Genomic DNA, 17,429 nt, shown 5'->3' with positions numbered 1-17,429 from the left:
CCAGATGCTCCAGTACCACCAGAATAGAATCAGGGAAGAACAAGAACACGAGAGAAAACGTATGAAAGACACGAAAATGAAAGTACTAGTTGCACAATCTGTTCCTCAAGACAGTCAGAAGAGGGGTCCGAATCAAGCCAGTCATCCTACAGCTCCCGTTAAAGGGAACTGCAATTATTGTAAACAGCCAGGTCATTTTATAAATGAGTGTGCAGTTCTGAAACACAACATAGCTACTGGTAAGACTAAAGAAAGACCACGTCCGCCTAGACAGGAACAAGTTTCACAGATTCCTCAGCCACAGAATGCACCACAGACAGTTACAGTACCGCAGCCTATTGCTGCAACACAGCATGTTACATCGCAGATGTACCAGTATGCACAGTCTGAGTATCCAGAGTACCAGCCATATTCATGAAACAGCCTAGAGAGGGAGGTAGGCTTGCCTCTCATCGAGATACCTGTAGATCAAGAAGGGCCCTATGTTCACAGTCAAGTATTAGGGAAAGACAGAAAGTTTTTGATTGATACAGGGGCAAGTAGGACCACAATTAGTCACGCCGAAGTTCCAGGGGCTCCGCTCTCAGGCTCAAGAAATGTTTCCCTTGGATTTTCAGGAAAGCCTATCGTTAATGAGATTTCAAAACCAGTCACTCTAGAAGTAGGTCCATTGTCCCGCACTACTGATCTGTTACTTACTAAGTCATGTCCAGAAAATCTATTAGGCATTAAAACACTGAAAGAGTTAGGTGCCGTTATATGTTGTTCCCCAGAGGGAATACGATTGTTCCTACGTGACTTTAAGGGTCACTATGTATTACGAGATTTTGATTCCAGACTGTCTAAAGTTCCGCAGCATTTATGGGCGCAAGGTCCAACTGATGTAGGTTATATGCAAATCACACCCCATCGTGTGACTCTCAAACCAGGTGTAGTGTTACCACGAATCAGACAGTATAGATTGCCACCCGAGGCTGTAGCAGCCTTGTCCAAAATTATAGACGAGCTCATGGCTCAAGGAGTAGTTGTAGAAACTGACTCCAACGTATGTAACTCTCCGATCATTCCAGTCATGAAACGTACTGATCCAAATGCACCCCCAGTATACCGATTAGTGATTGATTTACGGGAACTTAACAAATGTATTATTCCTCAGTACCCAGTTGTCCCAGATATCTCTTCCCTATTGACAGCCATTGATTCCGAAGCCACGTTCTTTACAGTAATCGACCTTAAGAACGCATTTTTTAGTGTTCCTATTCATCCAGACAGCCAGTTTCTTTTCGGATTTTGTTTAAATGGAAGGAGCTATATGTTCACACGCGCTCCTCAAGGTTTCACAGAAAGTCCTAGTATTTACAGTCAAGCACTCAAGAGACAACTAGATAATATTCACATGCCAACTGACACTGCCCTGCTCCAGTATGTTGATGATCTATTGATCACAGCCCGTTCTGAACGTGACTGCGAGCGAGCGTCACTGACGGTTCTGTATTTCCTAGCCGAGATGGGGCACAAGGTGTCCCCTTCGAAGCTTCAATTCTGTGTCCAGCAAGTGGTCTACTTAGGACACTTACTGTCCAAGAGGGGTAGGCAGTTGACACCAGACCGTATCCAGTTAATAGCGAGTCTTCCCCAGCCCAGGACCCAGAAGGAGGTACGTGCCTTTATCGGCCTTACTTCTTATTGCAGACAATGGATTCCTCAGTATGCATTTCTAGCCAAGCCACTGATACAGTTAACGACACAGGAGGCAGCCGTATCGACTGTCCTCCCTTGGACATCTGAACATACACTTAGTTTCAACGAGTTAAAGAAAGCTTTATGTCAAGCTCCAGTTCTAGCTACACCGAACTACAGTAAGCCTTTTACACTTTTCGTTACTGAACGTGAAGGTACAGCATTATCTGTTCTCACACAAGACCAAGCAGGACAATACAAGCCTTGTGCTTATTTTTCTAGCACACTAGATCCAGTCGCCCAGGCGTTGCCTACGTGCCTCAAGTCAGTTGCAGCCACAGCACTAGCTATCAGACAAAGTGATTCCATAGTTTTAGGACACTCCTTGACAGTACAAGTCCCACACTCCGTGGAAGTTCTTTTAAACCGAACACAAACACAGCACTTGACAATTGCACGTTTAACAGGTTATGAATTGACACTGTTCCAGCCACACATAGAAATTAGACGCTGCAACGTTCTGAACCCTGCTACACTGTTACCATCAGTTAGTTCAAATTCTGCCACACACGACTGTGTGGAAGTAGTCAACATTACGACAAAGCCAAGACAAGACCTGACAGATATTCCGTTACTAGATCCCGACCTGACACTTTATGTGGATGGTTCATGTATGAGGACTAGTACAGGAGATCTAGTCGCCGCGTATGCAGTGACTACTGACACTGAAGTTATTAAGACACACCGTATTGATACCCTGTCCGCTCAAGCAGCAGAGCTAGTTGCTCTGACACAAGCCTGTATACACGCCAAGAACCTGAAAGTTAATGTTTACACAGATTCACGTTACGCATTTGGAGTTGTACACGACTTTGGAGTGCTCTGGCAAGAGAGAGGTTTCATGACTTCTCATGGAACCAAGATTCAGCATGGTATCCTTATCCAAGCTCTGTTAGATGCCATACATTTACCGACATCTATCGCTATCATGAAATGCAAAGCACATACGAAAGTCACTGACATTATTTCTCAAGGTAATGATCTAGCAGATCGCACAGCCAAGCTTACAGCACAGGCTCCAGACATTCCAGTTAACATGACACACACTCTAGATCCGACTACATGTATGACAGTTAAGGACCCTACACAAGATGTCATAGATATCCAGTTACATGCTACTCCCGATGAAATCAAGAAATGGTCCGAACAAGGAGGGGTCCAGACAGATCAAGGATGGTTAACAAAGGGTAGGACCGCATGGTTTCTCCCCGACTCTATGGTTCAAGTTATCATTAATACCGCACATAGTCCAGCACATTTAGGAGAAAAAGCAATGTTAGACAGTATCCAGAACATTTGGTTCAACAAGCATTTACGAGCTGCAGCTAAGCAGAAAGTCCGTACCTGTATGATATGTTGTCAGTTTAATCCAGGTAAAAGTGTCCCGGTGGAACAAGGTGGTTTCCAGCCCCCTGACCACCCTTTTGAGATCCTCCAGATGGATTATATTCAGATGGAGCGATGTCGAGGTTTCAAGTATGTCCTTGTAGTTGTATGCGCTTTGTCCAGATGGACAGAAGCATATCCAGTCCCAGATTACACAGCCGCGACCACTGCCAAGCAGTTGGTTCGTGAATTCTTCCCTCGATATGGACTCCCTAGAGTCGTATATTCTGATAACGGTCAGCCATTCTCATCTGAGTTGATGAAGCACGTTTCCCTGTTGTTAGGGTACCAGTGGAAGTTCCATTGTGTACGCCATCCTGAAGCAGCCGGTCTAGTCGAGAGACATAATCAGACTCTGAAAATCCGAATTGCCAAAATATGTAAAGAGAAAGGTGTGGACTGGCTAGTAGCTCTGCCAGTCGCTTTGTTTTATATGCGCATGGTCGCACATTCCAGATCAGGTCTGTCCCCGTATGAGGTCGTATTCGGCCGCCCCCCTAACATGTGGGGTACTCCTAGACCCCGAAGTATTACTGATGTTTCATGTAATATGCTGACAGATTACCTAGCTTCCTTGATGTCTGCCCTCAACTCATGTCGTTCACAGGTTGCCGCCGCATTTCCAGACAATACCGAGGTGGCACCGCATGAGATCGTTCCAGGTTCGATGGTGCTCGTCCGGAACTTTGACAGATCAAGTCCGCTGGAGCCACGTTGGAAGGAGCCCCGTCAGGTCCTCCTCACCACCCGTACAGCTGTGAAATTGGAAGGACGCCGCGGCTGGGTGCACCTTTCGCACGTCAAGAAATTCTACGGATTGAAGCCGGTCTCTAAAGACATTTCCCAGGATATCAAGACTTGTCAAAACATTGTTCCTAAGGACTGTCCCGCAAATGACATTGACACAACCCCTCCCCTGTTAGAGAAAACTCCGCAGCAGGAGTATAAGCAAAAACTCCGGTCTAGTAAAATAAGTCAGTCAGTTTGATTGTCTAAGTCCTCCCCTAGGTGAAACGGTTAGACTGTTTCTGACATGTATAAAATAGACCCCCATAGTGAGAGAGTTAGTCAAAACTCAAACCGATGTATCGTTTTTCTAAGTTTCATATTATTTCTCAGCATTATGATTTCCTGTACCAGTTATGCATTTTATCTGTATCTTCCAGTTCCTCATGTAAATATGTCTTCTAATGTTACAGTAGAGCACACGTTTAGTGATCTGCCTCCTCACGAATATTCATACCGCCTCGCTATGCGTAACAATACCTTCATCCGTATGTTGCATTATTCACACCAGACCAGCAATGCCACTAATTGTTGGGTGTGTGGTCGACTCCCCCCTTTCCAGACGTCGAAGGGAGTTCTGCCACTTTTTCCTTATCCTTTTTCACATAATGGTTCATGTGGAGCATGGTCCACGTTAACGTCATCCTTAGCAGATATGTCTTTTCTTAACCGTACATGTTTCCCAGACAAGCAAGGTTTCCCCCACAGAACAGGTTTAGATCTAGAAAATGAAGTGTATAATTTAGGTAACTATTCTTCGAATTTCATGGTCCTGAATGTTCAGTCTGATACTACTCCAGATTCACCTGCTATTTCAGTACTACCAGTCAAAGGCGAATTATGTGTCCGTAATTATGGTTCTGTACACGTAGGACATAGTGATTGTACTACTATTGTCAAGTATAGTGACAGTGGGAAATCTATTTTTAAAGCTTCACGTCATTCTTATTTTGTTTGTGGTCAAACTGCATATGTTCGTCTGCCCCTCGATTGGGAGGGAACCTGTTACATTGCCTTCCTACTGCCATCTGTTTTCCTAGCCCCACCTGACTACCATAGGAATTCCTTCCTAGTACATACTAGACACAAGAGAAACCTCCCGATTGTCGATTATACTGAAACTGCTGCAGAGCAATTCATTGATATTGATAAAGGTGTGTTCCCTTATTTAGGTACAGTCGTAAACAGTAAGCTAATCCGTAGGTTAACAAGAACCCTTGAAGCGGTAGTGGATGAGACTGCCTCCGCTCTAGGTAACTTAACCGAAGAGCAATCCTTTATGAGAATTGTCGTGCTCCAGAATCGTCTCGTCCTTGACGTCATACTGGCCGATAGGGGCGGGGCCTGTAGAGTCCTCGGATCCAGTTGTTGCATTTTCATTCCAAATAACGCGCCGTCTGTTTATTCAGCTATAACCAGACTTCATAAAATTGCCCATCTGTTACACCAAGATCCAGGCACCTGGACATGGTCCGGTTGGTTCTGGAATATAATTTCCGCCTGGGGATGGAAAGTCCTGTCCCTTCTAGGTATAGCAGTAGCGATCATATTCAGCTGCTGCCTCTGTATACAATGTGGCCCTGCGATTTGCGGCATGTGTGCTACCTCTTGTATTCCTAGTCCCAAGCCCCGTTCTAAATCCCGTTCCAAGACAATTCGAGATGAACAAATGGTACTGTATGAAATGATAGATGGTATCATGAATATTGATGTTTCCTGATGGAAACGTAGTGACAAGGAGGGAATGTGGAAAAGTAAATTTTGTCATGTTCTGTGTCCCTACGTGTCATCCATCATATGTTATGTGTGCATGACCAATATGCATATGTTATTCCCCATGTCCGATTCAAGACGCAATTACAGTTGTGTCCACCTCTGGTATGTCATTTTCCAGTCCCCGTGAATACTACGAATATCAGGCTTATGTAAAGTAATGTTGCCACGCTTCTCAGTGTGCACGTTATTTCATTATAAAGTCCCCGTTTCTAGGCCTCAACAGGGCCCGGACATCAGATTCAGCTCCTGTCTCCTGAAGCCTCGCTGAGGAGCGATCCAGCCCCCACCTGTATCCTCGACCTTTCACTTACTTCCTGCCTCGCAGTGCCCGGTGCAGCCTGGCTCTGCCTCTGAGTCTGCCAAGACTATGTTATGATTCCAGCTATCAGTTTAGTCCTCCTTCTCTGCATTCCTAAGCTACTGAACTGCATCAATAGTCTCCGTCATTGTCTAGCCTATTCGGCTCCATATTAAGAGAAATACTGTATTTAATGGTCATTTAATATTCTTCATCACGCACTATATGTAGAATAAATGCATGCTCCAGTCTTAGAGTCAGTTAGCTTTTCCCTCATGACTTCTAGTTTATATCAACATGTTCCCTAAACATCAGATACTAGATAGGGTTTAGGTACATGTCGCTCCGACCCTCCAGACTTTAGTCTCTGCTCCTAGCACAGAGTTCATAGCCCCCAGCTTCTCCTCGTAACACGTCATTGCCAGTTTGCGCGCACCATCAGGTTAGAGGTCCCGGCTCCTTAGGTAGCCCCCTCCTATGTTTCCGCCCCATTCATGACATATTCTGTTACGTTTGCATCACATGTCTGAGTTACACCTTCTTTTTACTCTTATCTTTCGCGACTGCTACGCGTCACGCCTTCTGCTCCACCCACTGCTACGCCTACTGCAATGTAATGCTATGTGTTTGCGCTATGTATATATGCTCGTATATTGTTATTAAAAGTTAGCGCGCTCATCCCAGACCCAGCCCCAGCAGCTGCTGGGCCCTGTCATCCTATTCCTATGCAGGTTGTCCTGTTCCTGTCCTTATGCTGTATTAAACCTGCAAAACTCCTTCTACCTCGAATCTTGACTCTTATTTATTGAGCTATCTGTTATTCATTCATTCACTCAAAAATAGATCCGGTATTATTTATTTATATACCACATAATGGCGCCCGAATAGGGACTTGCCCTTTCCCCACGCGTCGGTGAAGCCACGCCGACCCCTGACCCTCTGCAGTCGTGACGGAACTCTTCTGCGCAGTGGCAGATATTTCTGCTCAAGTATCCCTCAGGCCCACGGAGGAGACGGAGGAGGCGGTCCAGCATCCAGACGAGACGGTGGAGGAACGCGGCGAGTCCCGACCAGAGCCCAAGCCAAGAGTCCAAGGTCCGAGGTATCCGGAGGTCCACCCGTAACTGAAGTCCGAAGTCCGAAGTTCGTCGTCGTAGCAGTCCAGTCCAGTCCGAGGCCTTCCGTTCTTGCTGCCCGGTGAGTACCGTTACTGGGGTGGTATCTAGACAGGGTCAATTTAATTGACTCTGGTCTGTGGGTTGGTGGTACACAGTCCCACAAACGAAGTGTTCACTTCGGTGGATACGGGTCCTGACGTGTCTCTTTAAGAGACCGGTAAGTTTCGTACTGTTTCAGCAGTGCATCTAGTTTCTGTTCTAGTCAGTTTCTGTTCTCGAGAAAATTCACGTGTTCTGTTCTCAGTATTTCCAGGTAGTATTCTGTTCGAACTGTTATTCATAATGTTCTTCATGTATTTTAATGTTGTGGTATGAATGGGAAATAAGTATCGTGTTTATTGTGTATTGTATTGTGTCTAGATTACAGTTCAGTCATGCCTATATTTTCCAAGTTACGTCAGTTAAAAACTAGAAAGGGTCTGCTGGAAGCAGCAGTTCCCGTCCCGCCTAGGGACAGTCCAGGTCACTTTATGTATCAGAAACATGGCATAAGTGCCATATTGTATCTAGATTTATGGGTAGAGTATACCAAACAGTTAGAAGAAAAGTATAGATGGCCCGTATCGGGTACATGGGATGCCGAATGCATCATGCGAGTAGAAGAAGCATTATGGAAAAAGAAAGCCAGACAATCACAGAAAGATGCCATCGAGTTATGGCGTAAAGAAGCTCATAAAAGAACCGAAAAAGAAATCAGAAAGTCAGAACTAAGTAGAGAATCCCAAGAACGAGCCCAAGAAAGAGAATTAATCGAGATAGGTGAACGAGTTAGAACTGAGCAATCAGACAGACAGAGGAATGCCCTCATTAAGGGTATGTATCCTCTTCTTGCTGAGGGCTTGCCAAAAGCGACCCCAGAGGCATCCAGTAATTTCCCGCCACCATTAGTTCCGACCAAGCTACGTCACAAACCGACCGCAGCTGATATTTTTATTTCGTCCTATCTGGACGACACAGTCCCCGAATATGCAAATCCTGTTCGCGCTCCGCCAGTCCCTGTAAATCAGGTAATTCCTGCTCCTCCAGATACCGGGGTGCCCTTAACAGCCCCCCCGGGTCAGCCCGCCATACAAGTCCAGCCCACGTTACAATTACCCACCCTGCCAGGACGAAAAGCATCAGTTGATGATTCCAGTTTAGGGGCCGCAGGAGGAGGTCTTCCTCAAACTCCGCCGCCATACAAGCGTTTATCAGCACTCGAATTACATGCTCAAGCATCACAGCGTACTCCTAAAAGTAATAAGTCTGTTGCAGAGATCAGGCAAACCCTTGGCGAATGTGTCTATGACCCAGTTCCAGGCGAGTTTAATATGGTTTTATATTCCGTACGCGTAAGGAGAGTGACCGAGTATCTAGTCACCCTGCCGAATATGAAAGAAGATCTAGACAGGATATATCGTTTCATCCGTACAGGGGATGACCCACAAAGTATTAGGGATGCCATGTCTCAAAGGAAAGCCGAGATTCAGCGCATGATATTAAAGTTCTTAATTAATTGTCTAATAAGAGAACAGGATTACCCGTCTAAAGACCCGGAAGAAATGAAAACTCTGACAAAGTGGAGTGATAATATAGCCGAAGGAAAGCACAATACCATTGGTGCCATGGAAAGTATGTACAAGAAAATCCGTAGAGAGATAATAAAGATACACGAACAGCGTAAAGCAGCACAAGTAAGCGAGAAAGAAAGTACCTCTGATCCTGAAGAGGAAGACGACGAGAATACTGCCAGAATAGCGTATGTAGGAAAACCTAGATTTCCAGATCGCCATTTACGTCTAGAACACAAGTCAACTTTCCATCATCCAGCACCAGAACAAGGTTCCCTAGAACAAGTATTTCAAGCTACCGATCACATTCTGAAATCACGAATCGGTTATAGTGAGTTAAGTACTATGCATGAACAGGGACTAGCCCGATCAGCAGTCAGATGGATTACTGATTCTACCACTTTTCCAGACGAAATAGTGGCACAAATGTTCCTGAAAATGCCCCCAGCCGAGCAGCGGCTGGTGGGTATGTATATGATTCAGCACCTCATTACTCTGTATGAGGGTCAACATTCTGATCCAGGCCCGTTACATGATATCCTGAACGAGTTACTCCAGTACAAATGGAGAGGTCTAGGTACCGATTTAATTAGTGTCATTCTAGAACAACGTCATAAATATAGAACATTCTTGAACCCGCATTTTGTTCATGTCTCACCCCCAGAAAGTAAATCATTCTACATAGACAGACAGAATCCGTTACGAGAAGTCCACCCAGTCAGAGGAGCGGGTGGCGAAATGCAGCGAGTGTTTGTATACACTCCGATCACAAAGATGGAACTCCTCGAAATGAAGAAATTAATTCCCTGTCATGACAAAGATCCAGCAGGGTTCCATAGAGAATTAAAAGACATGCTCCGTATGGGAGAATACACTTACCCAGATATCATTAAAATGTTAAAGGTTCTGTTGCCCGCAGGGGTGTATGAAAAGCTAAAGGAAAAAGAATGGGAGGTGGGAGAGAAAAAGATAGATTGGGCAGTCCTAGAAGCAGAAGATAAGATACGTGTACCAGGTACTGGTCTTGGAGAGAAATGTAAAGAATTACCAGAATTATTGATTCAAGTTTTACCTAGATTATTAACAACGAGAAAAGAAGACTGGGACGCAATCTCAGCCTGTAAACAGAAACAAGATGAAGATATTAGTGATTTTTATTCTCTCAGCTGTAGTTAGGGCTGGTAGGGGAGCTTAGGGTCTCTCAGCTGTAGTTAGAGCTGGTTGGGGAACGTAGGGTCTCTCAGCTGTAGTTAGAGCAGGTATGGGAACGTAGGGTCTCTCAGCTGTAGTTAGAGCTGGTATGGGAACGTAGGGTCTCTCATCTGTAGTTGGAGCTGGTATTGGATCGTAGGGTCTCTCAGCTGTAGTTAGAGCTGGTATGGGAACGTAGGGTCTCTCAGCTGTAGTTACAGCTGGTATGGGAACGTAGGGTCTCTCAGCTGCAGTTAGGGCTGGTAGGGGAACGTAGGGTCTCTCAGCTGTAGTTAGAGCTGGTAGGGGAGCGTAGGGTCTCTCAGCTGTAGTTACAGCTGGTATTGGAACGTAGGGTCTCTCAGCTGTAGTTAGAGCTGGTATGGGAGCGTAGGGTCTCTCAGCTGTAGTTAGAGCTGGTATGGGAACGTAGGGTCTCTCAGCTGTAGTTAGAGCTGGTAGGGGAACGTAGGGTCTCTCAGCTGTAGTTAGAGCAGGTATGTGAACGTAGGGTCTCTCAGCTGTAGTTAGAGCAGGTATGTGAACGTAGGGTCTCTCAGCTGTAGTTACAGCTGGTATGGGAACGTAGGGTCTCTCAGCTGTAGTTAGAGCTGGTTGGGGAACGTAGGGTCTCTCAGCTGTAGTTAGAGCAGGTATGGGAACGTAGGGTCTCTCATCTGTAGTTAGAGCTGGTATGGGAACGTAGGGTCTCTCATCTGTAGTTAGAGCTGGTATGGGAACATAGGGTCTCTCATCTGTAGTTAGAGCTGGTATGGGAACGTAGGGTCTCTCATCTGTAGTTAGAGCTGGTATGGGAACGTAGGGTCTCTCGGCTGTAGTTAGAGCTGGTATGGGAACGTAGGGTCTCTCATCTGTAGTTAGAGCTGGTATGGGAACGTAGGGTCTCTCAGCTGTAGCTAGAGCTGGTATGGGAACGTAGGGTCTCTCAGCTGTAGTTAGAGCTGGTTGGGGAACGTAGGGCCTCTCAGCTGTAGTTAGAGCTGGTTGGGGAACGTAGGGTCTCTCAGCTGTAGTTAGAGCAGGTATGGGAACGTAGGGTCTCTCATCTGTAGTTAGAGCTGGTAGGGGAGCGTAGGGTCTCTCAGCTGTAATTAGAGCTGGTAGGGGAACGTAGGGTCTCTCAGCTGTAGTTAGAGCAGGTATGGGAACGTAGGGTCTCTCAGCTGTAGTTAGAGCTGGTATGGGAACGTAGGGTCTCTCATCTGTAGTTAGAGCTGGTATGGGAACGTAGGGTCTCTCAGCTGTAGTTAGAGCAGGTAGGGGAACGAAGGGTCTCAGCTGTAGTTAGAGCTGGTAGGGGAACGTAGGGTCTCTCAGCTGTAGTTAGAGCTGGTATGGGAGCGTAGGGTCTCTCAGCTGTAGTTGGAGCTGGTATGGGAACGCAGGGTCTCTCAGCTGTAGTTAGAGCTGGAAGGGGAGTGTAGGGTCTCTCAGCTGTAGTTAGAGCTGGTATGGGAACGTAGGGTCTCTCAGCTGTAGTTAGAGCTGGTATGGGAACGTAGGGTCTCTCAGCTGTAGTTACAGCTGGTAGGGGAACGTAGGGTCTCAGCTGTAGTTAGAGCTGGTATGGGAACGTAGGGTCTCTCAGCTGTAGTTAGAGCTGGTAGGGGAACGTAGGGTCTCTCAGCTGTAGTTAGAGCAGGTATGGGAACGTTGGGTCTCTCAGCTGCAGTTAGAGCTGGTATGGGAACGTAGGGTCTCTCAGCTGTAGTTAGAGCTGGTAGGGGAACGTAGGGTCTTTCAGCTGTAGTTAGAGCTGGTAGGGGAACGAAGGGTCTCTCAGCTGTAGTTAGAGCTGGTATTGGAACGTAGGGTCTCAGCTGTAGTTAGAGCAGGTAGGGGAACGTAGGGTCTCTCAGCTGTAGTTAGAGCTGGTATTGGAACGTAGGGTCTCTCAGCTGTAGTTAGAGCTGGTATGGGAACGCAGGGTCTCTCAGCTGTAGTTAGAGCTGGTAGGGGAGCGTAGGGTCTCTCAGCTGTAGTTAGAGCTGGTAGGGGAACGTAGGGTCTCTCAGCTGTAGTTAGAGCTGGTATGGGAACGTAGGGTCTCTCAGCTGTAGTCAGAGGTGGTATGGGAACGTAGGGTCTCTCAGCTGTAGTCAGAGGTGGTATGGGAGCGTAGGGTCTCTCAGCTGTAGTCAGAGGTGGTATGGGAACGTAGGGTCTCTCAGCTGTAGTTAGAGCAGGTAGGGGAGCGCAGGGTCTCTCAGCTGTAATTAGAGCTGGTAGGGGAACGTAGGGTCTCTCAGCTGTAGTTAGAGCAGGTATGGGAACGTAGGGTCTCTCAGCTGTAGTTAGAGCTGGTATGGGAACGTAGGGTCTCTCATCTGTTGTTAGAGCTGGTATGGGAACGTAGGGTCTCTCAGCTGTAGTTAGAGCAGGTAGGGGAACGAAGGGTCTCAGCTGTAGTTAGAGCTGGTATGGGAACGTAGGGTCTCTCAGCTGTAGTTAGAGCTGGTAGGAAAACGTAGGGTCTCTCAGCTGTAGTTAGAGCTGGTATGGGAGCGTAGGGTCTCTCAGCTGTAGTTGGAGCTGGTATGGGAACGCAGGGTCTCTCAGCTGTAGTTAGAGCTGGAAGGGGAGTGTAGGGTCTCTCAGCTGTAGTTAGAGCTGGTATGGGAACGTAGGGTCTCTCAGCTGTAGTTAGAGCTGGTATGGGAACGTAGGGTCTCTCAGCTGTAGTTACAGCTGGTAGGGGAACGTAGGGTCTCTCAGCTGTAGTTAGAGCTGGTATGGGAACGTAGGGTCTCTCAGCTGTAGTTAGAGCTGGTAGGGGAACGTAGGGTCTCTCAGCTGTAGTTAGAGCAGGTATGGGAACGTTGGGTCTCTCAGCTGCAGTTAGAGCTGGTATGGGAACGTAGGGTCTCTCAGCTGTAGTTAGAGCTGGTAGGGGAACGTAGGGTCTTTCAGCTGTAGTTAGAGCTGGTATGTAAACATAGGGTCTCTCAGCTGTAGTTAGAGCTGGTAGGGGAACGAAGGGTCTCAGCTGTAGTTAGAGCTGGTATTGGAACGTAGGGTCTCTCAGCTGTAGTTAGAGCTGGTATGGGAACGCAGGGTCTCTCAGCTGTAGTTAGAGCTGGTATGGAAACATAGGGTCTCTCAGCTGTAGTTAGAGCTGGTAGGGGAGCGTAGGGTCTCTCAGCTGTAGTTAGAGCTGGTAGGGGAACGTAGGGTCTCTCAGCTGTAGTTAGAGCTGGTATGGGAACGTAGGGTCTCTCAGCTGTAGTCAGAGGTGGTATGGGAACGTAGGGTCTCTCAGCTGTAGTCAGAGGTGGTATGGGAGCGTAGGGTCTCTCAGCTGTAGTCAGAGGTGGTATGGGAGCGTAGGGTCTCTCAGCTGTAGTTGCAGATGGTAGGGGAACGTAGGGTCTCTCAGCTGTAGTTAGAGCTGGTATGGAAACATAGGGTCTCTCAGCTGTAGTTAGAGCTGGTATGGGAACGTAGTGTCTCTCAGCTGTAGTTAGAGCTGGTATGGGAGCGTAGGGTCTCTCAGCTGTAGTTAGAGATGGTAGGGGAACGTAGGGTCTCTCAGCTGTAGTTAGAGCTGGTATGGGAACGTAGGGTCTCTCAGCTGTAGTCAGAGGTGGTATTGGAACGTAGGGTCTCTCAGCTGTAGTCAGAGGTGGTATGGGAGCGTAGGGTCTCTCAGCTGCAGTTAGAGCTGGTATGGGAACGTAGGGTCTCTCAGCTGTAGTTACAGCTGGTAGGGGAACGTAGGGTCTCTCAGCTGTAGTTGCAGATGGTAGGGGAACGTAGGGTCTCTCAGCTGTAGTTAGAGCTGGTATGGAAACATAGGGTCTCTCAGCTGTAGTTGGAGCTGGTAGGGAAACGTAGGGTCTCTCAGCTGTAGTTAGAGCTGGTAGGGAAACGTAGGGTCTCTCAGCTGTAGTTGGAGCTGGTATGGGAGCGTAGGGTCTCTCAGCTGTAGTTAGAGCTGGTATGGGAACGTAGGGTCTCTCAGCTGTAGTTAGAGCTGGTATGGGAACGTAGGGTCTCTCAGCTGTAGTTGCAGATGGTAGGGGAACGTAGTGTCTCTCAGCTGTAGTTAGAGCTGGTATGGGAACGTAGGGTCTCTCAGCTGTAGTTGCAGATGGTAGGGGAACGTAGGGTCTCTCAGCTGTAGTTACAGCTGGTATGGGAACGAAGGGTCTCTCAGCTGTAGTTAGAGCTGGTAGGGGAACGTAGGGTCTCTCAGCTGTAGTTACAGCTGGTATGGGAACGTAGGGTCTCTCAGCTGTAGTTAGAGCTGGTAGGGGAACGTAGGGTCTCTCAGCTGTAGTTACAGCTGGTATGGGAACGTAGGGTCTCTCAGCTGTAGTTAGAGCTGGTATGGGAACGTAGGGTCTCTCAGCTGTAGTTAGAGCAGGTAGGGGAACGTAGGGTCTCTCAGCTGTAGTTAGAGCTGGTATGGGAACGTAGGGTCTCTCAGCTGTAGTTAGAGCTGGTATTGGAACGTAGGGTCTCTCAGCTGTAGTTAGAGCTGGTAGGGGAGCGTAGGGTCTCAGCTGTAGTTGGAGCTGGTATTGGAACGTAGGGTCTCTCAGCTGTAGTTAGAGCTGGTATGGGATAGTAGGGTCTCAGCTGTAGTTAGAGCTGGTAGGGAAACGTAGGGTCTCTCAGCTGTAGTTAGAGCTGGTAGGGGAACGTAGGGTCTCTCAGCTGTAGTTAGAGCTGGTATGGGAACGTAGGGTCTCTCAGCTGTAGTTAGAGCAGGTAGGGGAACGAAGGGTCTCTCAGCTGTAGTTAGAGCTGGAAGGGGAACGTAGGGTCTCTCAGCTGTAGTTGGAGCTGGTATGGGAACGTAGGGTCTCTCAGCTGTAGCTGGAGCTGGTATGGAAACGTAGGGTCTCTCAGCTGTAGTTAGAGCTAGTAGGGAAACGTAGGGTCTCTCAGCTGTAGTTACAGCAGGTAGGGGAGCTTAGGGTCTCTCAGCTGTAGTTACAGCAGGTAGGGGAGCTTAGGGTCTCTCAGCTGTAGTTAGGGCTGGATGGGGAACGTAGGGTCTCTCAGCTGTAGTTGGAGCTGGTATGGGAACGTAGGGTCTCTCAGCTGTAGTTAGAGCTGGTATGGGAGCGTAGGGTCTCAGCTGTAGTTAGAGCTCGTATGGGAACGTTGGGTCTCTCAGCTGTAGTTAGGGCTGGATGGGGAACGTAGGGTCTCTCAGCTGTAGTTAGAGCTGGTAGGGGAGCGTAGGTTCTCTCAGCTGTAGTTAGAGCTGGTAGGGGAACGTAGGGTCTCTCAGCTGTAGTTAGAGCTCGTATGGGAACGTAGGGCCTCTCAGCTGTAGTTAGAGCTGGTAGGGGAACGTAGTGTCTCTCAGCTGTAGTTAGAGCTGGTTGGGGAACGTAGGGTCTCTTAGCTGTAGTTAGAGCTGGTAGGGGAACGTAGGGTCTCTCAGCTTTAGTTAAAGCTGGTAGGGGAACGTAGGGTCTCTTAGCTGTAGTTAGAGCTGGATGGGGAACGTAGGGTCTCTCAGCTGTAGTTAGAGCGGGTATGGGAGCGTAGGGTTTCTCAGCTGTAGTTAGAGCTAGTATGGGAACGTAGGGTCTCTCAGCTGTAGTTAGAGCTGGTATGGGTACGTAGGGTCTCTCAGCTGCAGTTAGGGCTGGTATGGGAGCGTAGGGTTTCTCAGCTGTAGTTAGTGCTAGTATGGGAACGTAGGGTCTCTCAGCTGTAGTTAGAGCTGGTAGGGGAACGTAGGGTCTCTTAGCTGTAGTTAGAGCTGGATGGGGAACGTAGGGTCTCTCAGCTGCAGTTAGGGCTGGTATGGGAGCGTAGGGTCTCTTAGCTGTAGTTAGAGCTGGTATGGGAACGTAGGGTCTCTCAGCTGTAGTTAGAGCTGGTAGGGGAACGTAGGGTCTCTCAGCTTTAGTTAAAGCTGGTAGGGGAACGTAGGGTCTCTTAGCTGTAGTTAGAGCTGGATGGGGAACGTAGGGTCTCTCAGCTGTAGTTAGAGCGGGTATGGGAGCGTAGGGTTTCTCAGCTGTAGTTAGAGCTAGTATGGGAACGTAGGGTCTCTCAGCTGTAGTTAGAGCTGGTATGGGTACGTAGGGTCTCTCAGCTGCAGTTAGGGCTGGTATGGGAGCGTAGGGTTTCTCAGCTGTAGTTAGTGCTAGTATGGGAACGTAGGGTCTCTCAGCTGTAGTTAGAGCTGGTAGGGGAACGTAGGGTCTCTTAGCTGTAGTTAGAGCTGGATGGGGAACGTAGGGTCTCTCAGCTGCAGTTAGGGCTGGTATGGGAGCGTAGGGTCTCTTAGCTGTAGTTAGAGCTGGTATGGGAACGTAGGGTCTCTCAGCTGTAGTTAGAGCTGGTATGGGAGCGTAGGGTCTCTCAGCTGTAGTTACAGCTGGTATGGGAACGTAGGGTCTCTCAGCTGTAGTTAGATCTGGTAGGGGAACGAAGGGTCTCTCAGCTGTAGTCAGAGGTGGTAGGGAAACGTAGGGTCTCTCAGCTGTAGTTACAGCTGGTATGGGAACGTAGGGTCTCTCAGCTGTAGTTAGAGCTGGTAGGGGAACGTAGGGTCTCTCAGCTGTAGTTACAGCAGGTAGGGGTGCTTAGGGTCTCTAAGCTGTAGTTGGAGCTGGTATGGGAACGTAGGGTCTCTCAGCTGTAGTTAGAGCTGGTATGGGAACGTAGGGTCTCAGCTGTAGTTAGAGCTGGTAGGGAAACGTAGGGTCTCTCAGCTGTAGTTACAGCTGGTATGGGAACGTAGGGTCTCTCAGCTGTAGTTAGAGCTCGTATGGGAACGTTGGGTCTCTCAGCTGTAGTTAGAGCTGGTTGGGGAACGTAGGGTCTCTTAGCTGTAGTTAGAGCTGGTAGGGGAACGTAGGGTCTCTCAGCTTTAGTTAAAGCTGGTAGGGGAACGTAGGGTCTCTTAGCTGTAGTTAGAGCTGGATGGGGAACGTAGGGTCTCTCAGCTGCAGTTAGGGCTGGTATGGGAGCGTAGGGTTTCTCAGCTGTAGTTAGAGCTAGTATGGGAACGTAGGGTCTCTTAGCTGTAGTTAGAGCTGGATGGGGAACGTAGGGTCTCTCAGCTGCAGTTAGGGCTGGTATGGGAGCGTAGGGTCTCTTAGCTGTAGTTAGAGCTGGTATGGGAACGTAGGGTCTCTCAGCTGTAGTTACAGCTGGTATTGGAACGTAGGGTCTCTCAGCTGTAGTTAGAGCTGGTATGGGAATGTAGGGTCTCTCAGCTGTAGTTAGAGCTGGTATGGGAGCGTAGGGTCTCTCAGCTGTAGTTAGAGCTGGTTTGGGAGCGTAGGGTCTCTCAGCTGTAGTTAGAGCTGGTATGGGAACGTAGGGTCTCTCAGCTGTAGTTAGAGCTGGTATGGGAACGTAGGGTCTCTCAGCTGTAGTCAGAGGTGGTAGGGAAACGTAGGGTCTCTCAGCTGTAGTCAGAGGTGGTATGGGAACGTAGGGTCTCTCAGCTGCAGTTAGAGCTGGTATGGGAACGTAGGGTCTCTCAGCTGCAGTTAGGGCTGGTAGGGGAACGTAGGGTCTCTCAGC

Source organism: Lissotriton helveticus, chromosome 5_1 (assembly GCF_964261635.1).
Source record: "Lissotriton helveticus chromosome 5_1, aLisHel1.1, whole genome shotgun sequence".
Lineage (NCBI taxonomy): Eukaryota > Metazoa > Chordata > Amphibia > Caudata > Salamandridae > Lissotriton > Lissotriton helveticus.
The sequence above is the reverse complement of the archived record's forward strand: the minus strand, read 5'-3'. Positions refer to the sequence as shown.